Source organism: Pleurodeles waltl, chromosome 7 (genome assembly GCF_031143425.1).
Source record: "Pleurodeles waltl isolate 20211129_DDA chromosome 7, aPleWal1.hap1.20221129, whole genome shotgun sequence".
Classification (NCBI taxonomy): Eukaryota; Metazoa; Chordata; class Amphibia; order Caudata; family Salamandridae; genus Pleurodeles; species Pleurodeles waltl.
This window is the reverse complement of record NC_090446.1, coordinates 1,442,591,874-1,442,609,442: the sequence shown is the minus strand read 5'-3', so window position 1 is coordinate 1,442,609,442 and position 17,569 is coordinate 1,442,591,874.

Below are 17,569 nucleotides of genomic sequence, written 5' to 3'. Positions count from 1 at the left end.
CTCAATCTACACCATTTAAACAATGGAATGATGCTGGTTGACAGACGTTAACACTATGTGGAAATTTACATTTTCCTAATTATAGATCTTTATTTACAAAAGCACATTTAGCCAATGATCTACTATTTCATAAGTATTATGGTCCCCATTACTTTGCCCACACTGTTCAATGTACAATCATTAACTGGCTTTTAAACCCTCCACCCATCAATTTATAATGTAAAAAGGGATATTGAGAGGCAGAAATTATTTTCCTAACCAAAAAACACTTTCCAACGTTATGTGCATGACACTGGCTCCATATTCAACAAAATAATTGGGGCTCAGAGGTTATTTTCAGCTTGTCACACAATCAGGTATGCACAAACCCGGTCTAGAACAAGGTATGTAGACTTATTTAGGTAGAAGATTTCCTTTCGATACACAGAGTACTTATCATTGAAATGGGATTATGTATCACGCCATTCTAGTCTGATGTTCGTAGACTAAATTATCATTTGTTAAACTCTAATTTTGCATGACCGATTCATCCTTGGATTGACATACACTTTGGCCCTCATTCTGACCCTGGCGGTCAAAGACCGCCAGGGCGGAGGAACGCGGGAGCACCGCCGACAGGCCAGCGGTGCTCCAATGGGGATTCCGACCGCGGCGGTAAAGCCGCGGTCGGACCGGCACCACTGGCGGGCTCCCGCCAGTGTACCGCCGCCCCATTGAATCCTCCACGGCGGCGCAGCTTGCTGCACCGCCGCGGGGATTCCGACCCCCCCTACCGCCATCCAGATCCCGGCGGTCCGACCGCCGGGATCCGGATGGCGGTAGGGGGGGTCGCGGGGCCCCTGGGGGCCCCTGCAGTGCCCATGCCACTGGCATGGGCATTGCAGGGGCCCCCGTAAGAGGGCCCCAACATGTATTTCACTGTCTGCTGCGCAGACAGTGAAATACGCGACGGGTGCAACTGCACCCGTCGCACAGCTTCCACTCCGCCGGCTCGATTCCGAGCCGGCTTCATCGTGGAAGCCTCTTTCCCGCTGGGCTGGCGGGCGGTCTGAAGGCGACCGCCCGCCAGCCCAGCGGGAAAGTCAGAATTACCGCCGCGGTCTTTCGACCGCGGAACGGTAACCTGACGGCGGGACTTTGGCGGGCGGCCTCTGCCGCCCGCCAAGGTCAGAATGAGGGCCTTTGTGTTTACCAATTCTCCGCTCTGTGAAGCAAGGCAATTAACGAAACAACAGGCTAATGATGTGCGCACTTTGAAGGACAAAGACAATATAAGCAGTGTATTTAGACTAAATTAATAAATACTTCTATGCACTTATACTACCTGATTTATCACAGGCTCAAGATTTGTTCTTGCTATAGCTAGTTTGCTGTTCCCCAAAAAGTAATGTCATCCAGCTGTGCGAATTTCTCGTCGGAGTAGATGAGCCCTAATTTCTCAATAATCGCTCTAGCAACAACCCCTCTATTTGACAGACAGGACCCTGTGTTTTATGGGAACATCCTTCCTCAAGGTCTTACTACACTGTTTGTTTGAGACCTATAACCTTTTTTTGCCTAGGCAATTATTGAGAACCCAGGTTTGCAGACGTTTCACCCTAGATGTCCACATTTAGGGCCTGATTCTAACTTTGGAGGATGGTGTTAAACCGTCCCAAAAGTGGCGGATATACCACCTACCGTATTACGAGTTCCATAGGATATAATGGACTCGTATTACGGTAGGTGGTATATCCGCCACTTTTGGGACGGTTTAACACCGTCCTCCAAAGTTAGAATCAGGCCCTTAGTGTCATACAATCAAAAGAAATGCCATTAAGGGCTACAAAAACAAGGACACTACAAAAATTCATATCGCGCGTTTAAAAAAAAAATCTAAGGGGGTGTTTTCTAAAGGATTAGACAGGTTAAGTGAAACGTTTTGCTTAAGTATTTGTATGAGCGGACATTTAACCAAAGTGAGAGAAAACACCTGTAAAATGTTCTGCGTACAATTCTGCTCTATTGATCATTGAAACTTCTACAAATGTTTTCGGATCCACCTGCTGAACCCCTCTAGCACCTAATAGGCAACGTGTATGTGGTGGTGGGAGGGTAAGTGAGGCAGCTTGTGTTGCAAGGGGGGGGGGGGGCAAGAAATTAACTTCTATTGAAGAAAGAAAATGGTAAAATTAAAGCAACCGTGCTCTTAAAAGCCTTCGTTTTCTCCAGTGTTTTTCTTTTTAAAACATTTGGATACAATTGATGCTTATTTCAGGTGACACACCTTTCTGCAGGTTTAGAACTGACACAGACATCGCCCTCATTGCCCCGTCTCCCTTCCATTTAATTGTATATGGTTTAACAGACAAAACGTTATATGTTTATACACTAATGTTGCCTCTGATCTTTAGATCAGCAATGATTAGAACGGAAGTGTTATTATTTATGAACAATACCCCACACTAGGTTTGCCACCTCTCAGAGAAAAAGACTGGCCAGCAGTAAGGCATTTTGAGGTTCGTGAATGGAAAAAAAAAAAGACTAACGTTTCTGTTTGTATAAACAAGTCACCGTTTAAGTGTCCTAGAAACGAAAGGCCTTACCTCACCATTACGAAGTTTCAATTTAGACAACCCATCAAATGTACAGTAAACGCGCAACATGCTGGAGTCAGAAGCGCCAAGGCTTGTGGGGACAATGCTGAGCAAGTGCCCATGGTGTAACCAAACCACAACACTGTTGTAAATATACCGCCCCTTACAAGTTATTTATGGATGAAAGCATGCCCTTTGGCTGAGAACAGGTCCCGAAGCAATAAATTCTGCAAGCACAGAACTGCTGAGAAGACGGGGGATAAAAAGCGTGCAGACTGAGCGAAATGGAGCAGGCTGGATCGAAAGACACTTTTAATTTATTCTCTGACTGACTACGCACCTGCAGGGCACTAATTTAAGTAATTATGGCAGGAAGTCGATTAAAATGCTATTGCTTAAATAACCATCAGTGAATGTAATGGCTACTTGAAACAAGCCAGATCCCGCTGCGAAAATAGAGAAAAAGTAGTCCACAAACCCAGCGAGCCTCGCATGTTTTCAGTACTTGTCGCTGAGCTCGAGGAGGGCTAACCACCGGAAAAGGCATGACGTATGCATGCCTTCCACTAATGAAAGCAAGAAGATATTAACAGGCAAGCCCACAAACCAATGAAAGACACTGACGTGACGTGGACGGGGCTCCGAGCCCTTTTCTAACTCCTAAAGCGTCTCGCAAGCGATATTCATGCGCAAGCTCATGCGACGCAAGCTCAACCCTAAAAAGGAAGAAAAAATGAGAAAAAAGAATGAAAAGAAAGAAACAGGGAAGGAAAGAAAGCAGAAAGAATCAAGGTAGGAAAGATAGAAGCAAAGAAAGAAGAGCGAAAGAAAGCTGAGAGAAAGAAGAAAGTGTTAACATCAATCAATACACACAGCAACAAAACACTTGTAAACCCGAATGATACATTTTCATACATAAATGAAGTCACATCACTACTGTTGGATTCACCTGTCATGAACTCTCTGTCAACCCTAGTACGTAGGTACGTGGTGAAATAGGCTCTGCGGCCAAGACCTGAAGGTTATTGACTGACAGGTCACAGGTGCGGTAATGTTGGAAAGTGGGTTATTGGTGGTAGTAAGTATGAACCTACCTCTGGCAAAAGACCACTAGCCAAATATAGGTTCAGCAAAGGTCTCAGTAAATTAGCCCCTTGCACTACCCTCGGTAGCTGTAACCGAGCAGGCAGGTCTAACTTAGGAGACATTCAAAAACACCAATACTGTAAATAAGTGAGACATAACACACAATAAAAATCCCACATCAATTTATAATAATAGATTATATTTTATGAGCAAATAGACACCCAAACGACAAAAGTCCCATGTAGGGAGCTGGAGATATGAATTTTTGAAGAATAAACATTTTCCAGTGCTTCGAAACGCAAAGCGCCGACTTTACCAATATTTTCCAAACTTCTCTGAACTTGAGGAAGTGATTTCTGAAGTCCTTGCAGGTTCAAAGGGTCCAAAACACAAATCAAAGGGTCTCGAATCTCCTGGATGGTCCTTGGGAAGTTGAATCACAATCCCAAAATGAATCTGGCCAAATCCTTAAACTTCCACTGGATGCACTCCAAGCTGGGGACTCTTGCTGGAGATGATGCATGTGAAGCCCTGTTAACCTATAGCTGCAGGGAGTCCACTCCTGAGTCCTTCTTGAAGCAAGGCCCTGTTCCCAGGGCTCTAGTACCAGATAGTGCAGCAGGCACAGTTCACTCAGAAGTGGAGGCCAAAGGTGCAGATCCAGATTCTAGCAGGCCAGTCTTTCTTCCTCTTGTAGTTTCAGGTACCAGATCTAAGAGGCTATGCACCTCTCACATATTCAGTCAGTCAGTCAAAATAACTTTATTCGGCATATTGCCATAAAAGTACACATACATACAAATAAATCATCATAAAATACAGTATTTATTGCATAATTGCAAGTCTCTTTGATCTACAAGTCTATAAAATCTAAGCTTACCACTTAAGCCTACTAAATCAATGTAAAATAATAAATACTTGTAAAATTGTATACAACAGTAAAACAATATCTAAATTCCCTTAATTAATAGTCACGTTACTAATTCATATCGGTTCCTAATGGTGATAGTGGATTTAATAAAACTTAAAATAGAGCTGCACATTTGTTTGGATGAAAGGCTTTGAATGCCAATCAATCCTTCTTTATAAGAAAAGGTGTGCAAATTACGCAAAATAGGTAGTAAAAAAGTTTCCCTAGGAGCTGAGTAGAGTGTACAAAATAAAATAAAGTGACAAGTACTTTGTTTTGAAAAATTGTCGCAGTGGCATGGCGGTAATGTTTTTTCCCACACGCATTTTGTCGGAAACGCCACTCTAAAATGGATCATGTTAAATCTAAAAAATGCAAGTAAAGAATATAGAGAAGGGATCGGAAACCAAACAAAACAAGGTTCTAACGAATCTGATGATGAAATTTGTACATATGAATTAAAAGAACTCAATTTCTGTGCCACTTAATATCTAAGGTTCATAGCGTGCTCTTTGTATCGGAGTTTAACAATTTCTTTTGCACTGGTGGGCAAGAGCTCTGGTTTGAAATACATAAACTCCAAATCCAAGTTTCGAAAACCATTGTGAACAGAATTTAACCATGGAATTTTGTTAGAGTTTGCTAACGAAATACAGTCTTTTATACAATCATGTGTTAGAATAGCTGCCGGATTTGACCATATTTTATCCATAACAGAAGTGGGGCAATATCTATCAAGTCTGTAATGTAACGGATTCCCAACTCCTCATGGCATATAATATTTGCTACGTTCTTGGGTACCATAAGTAGCCGATGGAGAAATTTATTCTCTGCCAGTTGTAATATGCTTGAACTGGTATATCCCCAGAGGCCACTCCCATAAATCGCCGCCGAAACACATTTGGATTTATAGAGCGTGATGATCTGGTGAACCGGTCTATGCCCTAATCTACGAGCAAAGCGGAAAATAGCTTCAACATTTCTTTCCAGTGTTGGAGCTTAAAATTCAAATGGAATTTCCATGACAGAGTGGAACTTACGTACAGACCTAGATAACAATTTTTTTTTACCTTTGTTAAGGTGTTTCCCCCCATTATAAAACATTTGGTGTGTGTGTTTTTAGGGCCGCAAATCATGACATGTGACTTTTTAAAATTAACTTTCAAATCAAGCTCTTGTGTGTGCGTTAAAAAAAGATCCAAAAGGGTCTGTAGGCCATTGGCTGTGCGGGCAATTAAAACGGCGTCATCGGCATATAATAAAATCGGCAATTGTCTAAAGCTCATCCTTGGGAAATCCTTACCATTTTGGGCTAAATAACTATGCAGGCCATTTATGTACAACAGAAATAAAAAAGGTGCCAAAGTGCAGCCCTGTCTAACACCCCGACTGGATGCAAGGTGATGGGATCTTTCGCCATGTTGTCCAAACTGAATTATGATAGTAAGGTCAGAGTATAAGCGTTTAATCACAGTTTTGCTCTGTTCACCACATCAAATGCACTGGACAGATCTATGAAGGCTAAGTGGGTAGATTCCCTTTTTGCAATAACATATTTGCTAAGGATAAGGTGTAAGTTTAGGGCCTGATCCACTGTGCCTAATCCAGGCCTAAACCCATATTGAATTGGCAATAGAATGTTTGTCCTTGCAACCCACTCCTCAAGCCGGGTCAAAATGACGCTCCCCAGAATCTTTGCCATGGAGTCAATGAGAGAGATGGGTCTATAGCAAAAGGGGTCAAGCCTGTTACCCTTTTTAAATATCGGGACAAGTATTGCCGTTAGCCATGAGGAAGGGATAGCACTTTGAATAGCACTATTCAGAACATTTGTGATTAGTGGAACCACAAATCAGGTAAAGATTTAAATAAGTCCACTGGAACCCCATCGGGCCGGGGGCTTTCCTTAATTTCATTTTATTTATTGCTGCACTGATCTCATATGCCTCAAGTAAAATACCACTCTTGATTGGAATGGGAATGGCCGAACGTAGGAGGACACATGCCTCCACACTATAATTAGGATTATTTGCGGACTGAAATACAGTCTGGTATCAGACAGTCATCCTCCCTATTTACCTGCCCTGAGAAATATGGGTGATTAACCACCTTCCAAAATTGAGAGGGGTCTCGCAGTTCCGTGGCTGCCATGAGATCTTCCCATGCGCTAGTGCATATTTCGTTAATTTCTTTCCTCAAGGACTGACTTGTATCGGCCCCTAGCCTGTTTAACTAAATCATGACTGAATGGAATAGTTTTAATAGCTGTCTTTAGATCTCTATGGGCAGCCATACAGGCCGAATTAAACCACTGCTAAGGTTTTACGCCTTTGGGATGTTGGGCACACGTCAGTGCCTCAGAAATAGCACAGCTTAAAGACTCAAAAGCAGTTATAAGATGGTCGCAAGTGGATTGCAGGGACAAACAAATATTAATGTGGATCTTATTTTGAGTTATGAGGTCCTCATGAAAAGTGTTAGGGTTTACTCTCTCCCATCTCATGCGGGGGCCAGAATTTCTTTTAGAAACCTCTTTCCCTTTATGTACTATCCTAGGTAAAATTACCCTAGTTTTAAGAGCTAATTTTATGCTCAAGGGATTATGGTCACTGGCACAGTGAGATTTAATTTTAAAATCCACCATTGAACGTGAAAGTGAAGGACAGATAAGGATAAAATCAATAATGCTGCCATTCGTACTCCCTGTATAGGTGGGTATTTCCCTTGTCCGACTGTTTGTCATATCCCTTGCAAAAGCAAGATAAAATTTATAGATAAGGGTATTCAAGGCATTACCTAAATTAGAGTGGATAAAATGAGTGAGTGACTCTGCCTTCTGTGGAAGCACCACATAAATGAGGTAATTCATGATTGCACAATTGAACATTAAAATCTCCAACCCAAATCATATCAAATTCCCTGTCCTGGAGTTTTCCAGCAGAGTCTAACAAATCTGTAAGCTCTTCGAGGCTTCCTGGCAGGGCGGTACTCGGAATATTATTATAAAAGTTTAAGAGTAAGATATCTTTCAGCCCGGTCATTGATAATAATACCACCAAGAAAAAAGCAGAGGACCAGATCAGAGAAACTTCGGTTTTTGAAGTAATAATGACACAAGTACCAGGAGCCCGCCACTTGCTCTGCCCGCTCTAGATGGAAGAGCTGGCTGGGACACAGGATAGTAGCTATCTAAATAAAAGGGTGCTGTATGCCAAGTTTCTTGAAGACAAATGATATCAAATGTAGATACAAACTCCAACCATTCTAAGTTTTCAGCTTTGGAACAAAGCCCAGCAATGTTCCAACTAATTAAGGATATAAGTTCATTACTTTGCTGGGACATTATCCCAGGCCCCTTAATTATGGCCGTATCTGTTATATTCTGTGGTAAGCTAACTGGCTCATCAGACCCTGTAGGCAATTCCAAAAGTATATGCCCTCCAACCAACTCGTTTTCCTGTGTAGTATCATTTAGAAACCCCAACCCCTCCATTTGTCAATCAATTGCATCGAGGGAGGACTGATTTTGGTTGCCCTCAGGGTCGAGGGTGGGGTTCCATGAAGGTACCTTTGGCAGAACTATATTTTGTCCGTGGGAAACCTTCGTAAAAGGAAGTGATAGAGTGGTCGGCCCATATAAAAAGCTTAATGAATACATTTTGATCCCACCATCCCCTTTCGCACACACGATGGTAGAGTCGCCAGCAAGTAGTTAACAAAATGAGAATTTGCAAAATTGATCACTATACAATCACCTTTGTGTACTTTTTTAGACAGACCTATCCGCTTCACCCTTCTTGACATAATTATTCTATTATTTAGATCATCTTGATATCTAAGTTTTCGGCTCATCCAGTGTGCACATTACCTTATTAGAGCGTGAGTATCTTCCTTCTGGGTACGATCAAGAGGGGACACGTTAGCTAGAACTAGAACATATGGCAAGCTATTCGGCGGAAGCTGTAGAACCTCCTTTGTACTGATAAAAGATTTAGGCTTGAAAACTGTATCAGGCTTCGATAAGGCAGTCACACCACCAGTCAAAGTGGGCAAGGGATCGATTGATGAATCATCATGAGAGCCACGAGTGGATATGCAGTGAGACGAGAATTGATTGTGATTCGTTGAGCAATTAGCCTGCTGTGAGGGTTTGGAATCAGACGCCAATTTCCGAGTAGAAGAAATGAAATTTGTACCAGTTTTTATAGTAGACTGCTGAGACAAAAATGTAAAAACTGTTTCTTGTAGCTGCTCAAATTTAGAATTAATTAATAATGTTAATTTCTCCTCTAAAGCCACAAAAAGGGGTTTGAGGATTGAGTCCAAATTAGTCAAATGGTTATCTCTTAAATTCCTACAATATGAGCCTAGTTCACCAAATGATAGACTTGTCTTAGAAAGAAGATCCGCCGGAGCGACCAATGATGGAGAAATAGGTTCCTTGGCCTTCGATGGTTGTTTTAACAACTTGGTACACTTGCGATGTCCCCCAGCTTTCCTTTTTTTTGGGGGAGGGGGAATGTCAGCTAAATGTTCAGTGTTAACTACGTTGGAGGACTGTAAGGAGTGCAAAACATTAACATTGTCTTCAGACAGAGGCGAATCAGAATTATGGGGGCAATTAAAGAGTCTACAGACTGTGTATGAGTCGTAGGTTCTAAAAAGTCTCTTTGAGTCTAATTATTAGCCACCCCAATCCTTTCTTCTACTTGAAAAATTTCAGTTTAAATGGCCCCAATAACTGAAGATAAATAGCTAGTTATTGACGATTGAACAGGCGCAGCATGTGCTCCTTCAGCCCCAAGTGTGGTGTTCTTCCTTTTACCCATCGTCTTTCAAATGGTAATGGGGCAAAGCGCCAGAATTTGGGCCAATCCAATCCAGTAAGAGTAGTGCACAAGCGAAGTATGGCAGTATAAGATATATAAATAAACAAAACTGCTCAGTTAGCAAGTCTTACTTGGGTGCCGGTTACTCGGGGACCTCCTGAACCGTGGGACTCAGAGGGGGGGGGCGGCCCAGCCTCAGCCGGTCACGGACGGGCACAGGACAGGCCCGTCCTTGGCCTGGGCGCCGCCCGCGCACGTCCCGAGAGCGGGAGCGTGAAAGTCTCACTTTAAAGGGCCTCCTGTGGCAGCCCCTCCTCCTGCTGCCCGGCTCTGGTCACAGCTTCTGGATTCAAAAACAAAACGCGCGAGCTGGTACGCGAAAGTCTCAATTTAAAGGACCTCCTATGGCAGCCCCTCCTCCTGCTGCCCGGCTCCAGTCACAGCTGCTGGATTCAAAAACAAAACGCGCGTCCCGTGAGCGGGAGCGTGAAAGTCTCAGTTTAAAGGGCCTCCTGTGGCAGCCCCTCCTCCTGCTGCCCGGCGCTGGTCACAGCTGCTGGATTCAAAAACAAAACGCGCGTCCCGTGAGCTGGAGTGCGAGCGAGAAAGTCTCAATTTAAAGGGCCTCCTGTGGCAGCCCCTCCTCCTGCTGCCCGGCTCGGGTCACTGCTGCTTGATTAAAAAACAAAACGCGCGTCCCGTCTCACATATTTATTCCCAGCTCTTGGGCATCAGGAAGGAGGCACCCCTGACCAATAGAATGCAGGGTGACAACCAGATGCATGGTCACTTCCTCCAAAGTATGGTATATTCCTGTCAAAGAAAGCACCATTCTTCCAAAAAACCATGATGGCTGAAATTTGAGCAGAGCAGTCAGAGCTGACTAAACCAAACCCCAAGTGTGCCCCATTTCCTTAGCTCTCCTCCTAACATCTGCATTTTCCTTAAGCCAGGTATCTGGCTGAGGGATCTAGAAGGTGGGGGTTAGGTGATCTGGCATTCCCTGCGTGTCCTGCTCTCCTTTGAGGCTGTATGTTTTATTACCCCTTGCCCTGCTCTGGTATTCCTGTGTAGCCCCAGAGCTGCCCTTCACCAGATAGTCTCTCCCCTGGAAAGCCGCATATCACTTAATCAAGCAGATCTGCTAATCCTGTTAACACTGACCAATCACAGGGGACCTTCAGAAGGCTGGATTTTTGCTCACAGAATGAAAAGCCTTATAACTTCTATTCTGTACAATTGATGATAAATCCACCAACAAATCTTTTAAGTAATTGGATGACTTGTCTACGCTTTTCCCTCCCATATTTACAATAAAATATAATATTGCAATTTTAGCCTATAGAGCCCAGTATCTACAATGGTGGGGGGGAAATAAAATGAACAGTTTTTTCCCTTACCAGGGTTTTTAAAACATCTTTTATAGAGACCCTGCTTTTAGTTACATAACCCCCTACACCGGGACAACTGGGAGAAACCCAGGGGATACCTGGGGATACCTAATATGCAACAATAAGTTTGATTATCACTTTTAAAGTGCCCATAGCACCAAAGGCGAATCGGGGCACCATTTCCATTTAAATTGAGTCTGCAGGTCCAGGCTGCATTTAAAAAATGAGAGAAAATCCCCAGCAGTGCCCACATACAAAGGGCAGCAATTCTGCTAGGCCTCTACTTTCATGCCCTAGTATGTACTAGGGTCTTATAGGTAGTTGGCACCCGCTTGCCCTATTATCTATTAGGGACTTATAGGGGCTGTCATGCAAATGGTAAGAATTTAACTTTTAAAGACAGGCTGCAAGGCAGGCCTGCATTTCAAAGGACAGAAACCACACATCAGTGCACACATGCAAGTGTAGAAATTCTGCTGGGCATCTAATCTCCATGCCCTGCTAAATACTAGGGACTTATAGGCAGATTGTACCCCTTGCCCTGTTATATACTAGGGACCTACAGGGTTCGTCAGGCCAATTGGAAGGGTACCCTTATACCTAGTGTAGTGTACTCTATTACATCTGTGTGTTTTAACATAGCACCGGCCTGGCTAACAGAGCCCAGGGCACAGTCAGAGTCAGTTACCATCAGCACCAGTCAGCAACAAAAATTGGGGTGAACAGGGCAAAAAGATGACTTTCCAACAGGTAACATTAAGCCAACAGCGCAAGCTGAGATAAGATCCCACAGATAGGCAGCAACACCACAATGGTCCCCGGAGATTGGCCCCAATAAAGCACAAATGGACAGAGGGATCATGCATTCCTCCAAAAATATAAAGTTAGATGCCACATGAAGTTAGGTACACTTTGCCAATCAGGACACAGCACACACATCGACCACGTGCCCCTCAGGCCGGACATCTGGACACGTACTCATTGGTCCACATAGTGTCCACGTCAGGGTGAGGCACACCTACATTCCTTATCTTGAAATTGAATCTGTGACTCCTTGTCAATAGTTTGCACATTTCACCAGGAAAGGAGTGTTTATGTGTTTATTGCTCTGAGAGATGTATAAAACATGGTTTATTTCGATGTTCTATGAGAGATCACCAGGGACTTCTTGAACTAAACCAATCTTAAATGTAAACAATTCCTGGTGTTACACCTACAGGTTAAGAAGATAGGGATTAAGGCTCTCGTTACAACCATGGCGATCAGCGTTAAAGAGGTGTTAATACCGCCAACAGGCCGGCGGGAAAAAAAATGTCAATGTCTCCTGTGCTGGCGCACAAATTGCTGCCTAGCACCAATGCAGGCACCCTTGCATCGAGGTGCAAGGGTGCCTGCGTTGCACAGATGATTGTTTATGTGCAGGAAGGGACACCTTCCTGCACATAAACAGTCATCAATGGTATTTTCCTCTCTTTGTGTGCTGCAGAATACAGCACACATTGAAAGAAGAAAAAACAAGGCACATGAATGGTATTTCTCCCCATTGCACCACTTTAATCCTACCCCTGAGGTGGCGTACAAATCTGACGCATCCCCTTCACCCATGGACTGCCCCTTTCACGCAGTGATATACGTGAAAGGGGGCCATGAAAAGCCACACAAGGTGACTTTGCGTGACTTTGTAACTATGGGCCAGCACACTGCGCCACCAGAGCATCAAAAAAATGACGCTCTGGTGCCACAGTTTGCCGCTACGGCCTCATAAATGAGTCTCTGAGTCTTTGGCTCAGCCATACATCGTTTGTTTTCATACCCATAGGTGGAACATGTAAAATGTGAAAGACGGATTTTTGTAGCACACAAATAACTCCACCCAATACAGTTGAAGTTGAAGTGGCGTCAATGCTTTTGGGTTACTAACAGGGAGCATTGGTAATTTAAATGATAGTGTTAGAGATAGCACAGTGAGAGTGTTAAGGGCTACACATTTTGATGTAACAATTTTCCCTTTTTTCACTGTTATTGAAAAGCTTTGCTGCTTTTACTTCATATCTTCTATGATGTTACTATTATTGTGTGCACTAGATACCAGAGTTTTAATATAAGCATTTTTAAATAAATATGGTGAAATGCATTTTCAAATTCTAGTGATTCTGAGTGCGTAAATCATTCATGAATGATTATTTGGACTCTCACTGCTGCCCGTTAGTAACCCAAAAATACTGATTTCCCTTCAACTTTAAGCTTTACATTAAACTTAAATGCAGTCAAATTGAAAACACCACTCTGAATCATTTCAGTTAAATTACTGTCAGCAATGTTTTTTCCCCAGGCTTGTAGCCTTAGACAATAAAGTTTTAACAAAAATGTGCAGTCTAACTGAGTCTGTGAGTGTTGAACATGTTAAGCAGATTTCTCTGAAGTTTTTCTGATTTCCCTGTCCAGAAGAAAGGCAAATATGCTTGACGTATCAGCACTACGTAATAGGAAAACTTTCTCCAAAAGTTTTATGATTATTTACGGGCAAGGCAGTATTATTATTGTGTATACAGTGTATGTTAGAAATGGAGTCTTTGGTTGGCAGTCAGGTTACCCCCTGTCCAAGCAAGGACCCTCAATCTAGTCAGGGTAAGTCACACACAATCCAAATTATCCTGTGCCCATCCTCTGGTAGCTTGGCACTGAGCAGTCAGGCTAAACTTAGAAGGCAATGTGAAAGTATTTGTGCAATAAATCATGCAATAACACCGTATAGCAGCACAAAGATACACCACACAGGCCCTCATTACAACCCTGGTGGTAAATCCCGCTCAACGCTGTGCAGAAGACCGCCAACATACCGTTGCGGCAGCAGAGTTCCGCTACAGGTATTACGACCCACCTCTCGGAATCTGCCACAATAGACACCCACACAAGTATGCCATACCAAAGGTCCGTGATAAACTGGCGAAACCAAAACCCACTCCATTACGCCATCATGAATACGCCCACACTATCACGACCCACGAATCAACACAGCGGTCATTCAACCGCGGTAAATCATTGGCGGTACACACCGCTGCGCTCAAAATACACACACATCTACAAAACACAACCACAATGGACAATGCAAAAGACACATACCTGACACACATACACACACCATACCCACACACCCACACCACTATAAAACACCCACCCACATTACTCACAACCCTTACAACCAAAAATATCGAGGAAGGCCAGAGAGAGAGAGATTAGCGAACACAACACCAACATCCACAGACACACAACACCATCACTAATATAACATCCATGCACAAAACACCACACACCCCAAAACATCACCCCAACACAGGATGACATCAGGAAGAGGTGGAACAACCTACTGGGGAAGGTACATTCCGTGGTATCCAGACACCAGATTGCTGTACAGATGACTGGCGGTGGACCCCCACCTCCTTCCCCACAACTAACAACATGGGAGGAGCAAGTCTTGGCAATACTACATCCTGAGGGCCTTGCAGGAATAGCAGGAGGAATGGACTCTGGTAAGTCATATCTCAACTACTTCATCCCTCCACGCCACCTGCATGCCATCACATACTCCCACCCTCACCCTCACCCCATCACTCCACCATCTCCCACACACCCCACCATCACACCCCACCACTCCCACAACCAAGCCCTGCATGTAACACCAAAGCATGGACCACCATCACCAATGCATGTCCAGTATAGAAACCCACACAGACCCCAAACCAACTATCACTAAAGGGCTAACACAATGACGCAAGCACGGGAGTAGAGGGTACCTCACCCAATGCACTAGATGGCACACACAGATACTAAAACTATGAACTTATTCCCCAACAGGACCCCTACCTAATGTCACCGGACAGGAGGTGCCAGACATATCCAGTCCCCCCACAGAAGAGGCCCACAGTGATGACAGCAGCTCTGCATGCCTGGATCAAGATGACCAGCCCGGCCCATCTGGAACCTCGGGACAGTCGGTTCCCCGTCACAGTCCCAAAACACCACAGAGCGTCCTCCTTCAGGAAACACCGCCACAGCCCCCACCCAGCTGGCCCATCCCTCTGCCCCCAGGACACGACAATCACCACTACAGGGACCTCAGGCAAACCCACTAACCCAAGACAATCAGGGACCTGGGGTCAGTGGCAGTGGGCACACAGTTCAGGGGACAGAGGCACAGGATAACAGGGAAGCTGGGAGGACTGCTGTGTGACGGGGGAGGACAGGCCCAGGGAACCGACACTCCATGAGGCACTCTCCAACATCACAGGAGCCTACCACAATTCCCAGTTGACCATGGGCACGGTACTGGGCAAGTTTCAGGAGACCCAGCGGCTGCAGGAGGAACACTACCTGGGGATCAGGGAGGACTTGAAGTCCATTAACAACACCCTGGTCACCATTGCAGGGGTGCTGGGCCCCTGACACTAGCCTGAGTGATGAACAGTCCTCCAACTCCGCCGGTGCTAGTGGACAGGAGGCACCGCCACAGGACCAACAGGACACCAGCACCCCACCCCCTGTAGAAGGAGAACCACCCCACAAACGGTCCCTGAGATCCAGGAACAAGACAGAGAACATTGCCAAGACCCCCACCAGGAAATGAGACTCTCCTGAATGTCACCCTTCTTTCCCACTTTGCCACCCTGTTCACCTCAAACTGCCATTGCTGCACTTCCTATGCCCCATTGGACAATGCACCTGTGCAACAAATAGACTGGACTCTGCCATGGACATTCCTCCACCATCACCCCAATCCATTTTATAACCCCCTCCAATTATTTGCTCAGCAATAAACACACATGAATCACAAAACAATCTGGAGTCAGTCTGTGCTTTCACAAATGTGTAATTGCAAAATATCAGTAAGATAGCAATGTTAATGTACTTGTTCACATACCAATGTAACACAGCTGCAGGCCAGCTGTAAACATAGCAAAGGGCACAAAGTGGGACCCAGAACTCTGAAATGAAAAGGGAAAGTAACAAGTCAGGGTCCATACACTGAGTGAAAATAACAGACTTATGCTAGCTCCAACAATAGTATGGGATGTGGGAAGCAGTTCCATCTTCTTACCTGTGTCTCACTGGAAGTATTGCCTGATGATGTTGTTTCGGGTTGTCGACAGCTTCTTCTTCCTCCTCTTCTTCACTGTCCACAGGCTCCACTGCTGCCACAAGACCACCATCTGGCCCATCCTCCTGCAGAAAAAGCACCTGGTGTCGCAATGCCAGGTTTTGCAGCATACAGCAGGCCACGATTATCTGGCACACCTTCTTCGGTGAGTAGTATAGGGAGCCACCTGTCAGATGGAGGCACCGGAATCTGGCCTTCAGGAGGCCGAAGGTGTGTTCGATCACCCTCCGAGTCCGCCCATGTGCCTCATTGTAGCGTTCCTCTGCCCTTGTATTCCTCACTGGGGTCAGTAGCCATGACAGGTTGGGGTAACCAGAGTCACCTGCAAAGACAGAGGGACAACTGTTAGACACACACTAACCCTTAGGGATAACCCCATACCCTGAACCCCTGTCAACTGTGTTGGGACCTTGGCCTCACCTATTAGACACACACAGTGCCTCTGGAGTTGCCCCATCACATAAGGGATGTTGCTATTCCTCATGATGTAAGCGTCATGCACAGATCCAGGACACTTGGCATTCACATGGGAGATGTACTGGTCAGCAAAACACACCATCTGCACATTCATCGAATGGTACCTCTTCCGGTTTCTGTACACCTGCTCATTCCTGCGGGTGAGGGTACAAATGCCACATGTGTACCATCAATGGCACCAATTATGTTAGGGATATGTCCCGGGGCATAGAAGTCACCTTTCACTGTGGGCAAATCCTCCACCTGAGGGAAAACGATGTAGCTGCACATGTGTTTCAGCATGTAGACAACACTCTGGACAACACATTATAGAACATTGGCTGGGACATCCCTGATGCCATGGCCACTGTTGTCTGAAAAGACCCACTGGCCAGCAAATGGAGTACAGACAGGACCTGCACTAGAGGGGGGATTCCTGCGGGATGGTGGATGGCAGAAATCAAGTCTGGCTCCAACTGGGCACACAGTTCCATGATTGTTGTACGATCAAGTCTGTATGTGTTTATGACGTGTCTCTCCTCCATTGTCAACAGGTCATCCAGGGGTCTGTACACCGGAGGATGCCGCCATCTCATCACCTGGCCCAGCAGACGTGCCCTATGGAGGAGTACAGCGAGCAGAGGGTCATCCAACACTGAGGTATCACAATGTGTTTTTTGCTGAAACGATGTACCTTCACAATGTGCCTGTATCTGTCTGTATTCCCGGCCTAGATAGGTGTGACGCAGTGTATATCCATCCCATGTGGCCCCCTGAAATGGCGGCTGCCTGACCTGTAAGGTGGGACAAGGGGAAATGAGGTAACAGTGCTGGTGTTGTACACCGTCACGGTGGGCGGTCAAAGACCGTGGCTCAATTCAGCAGTGGTTAACATTGGGCCCTATGGGTCCCAGGAGCCAATGATTATGTACACTGGCGGTGACCGTACGCACCGCCACGGATGTGACCGCCATTTTCTATCAGTGCCCTCACTTGATACATGACCTTCGACAGGAGAGGACCTACACTGCAAGTGCTGATGTGACCTCCGTCTAGAAGCGACAACGGCTTGAGTGTCTGGGGAAAGGGCCCCTGCCTTCACTTCGGAGGAGTTGGAGAAACTAGTGGATGGGGTCCTACCCCAGTACACGCAACTGTACGGTCCT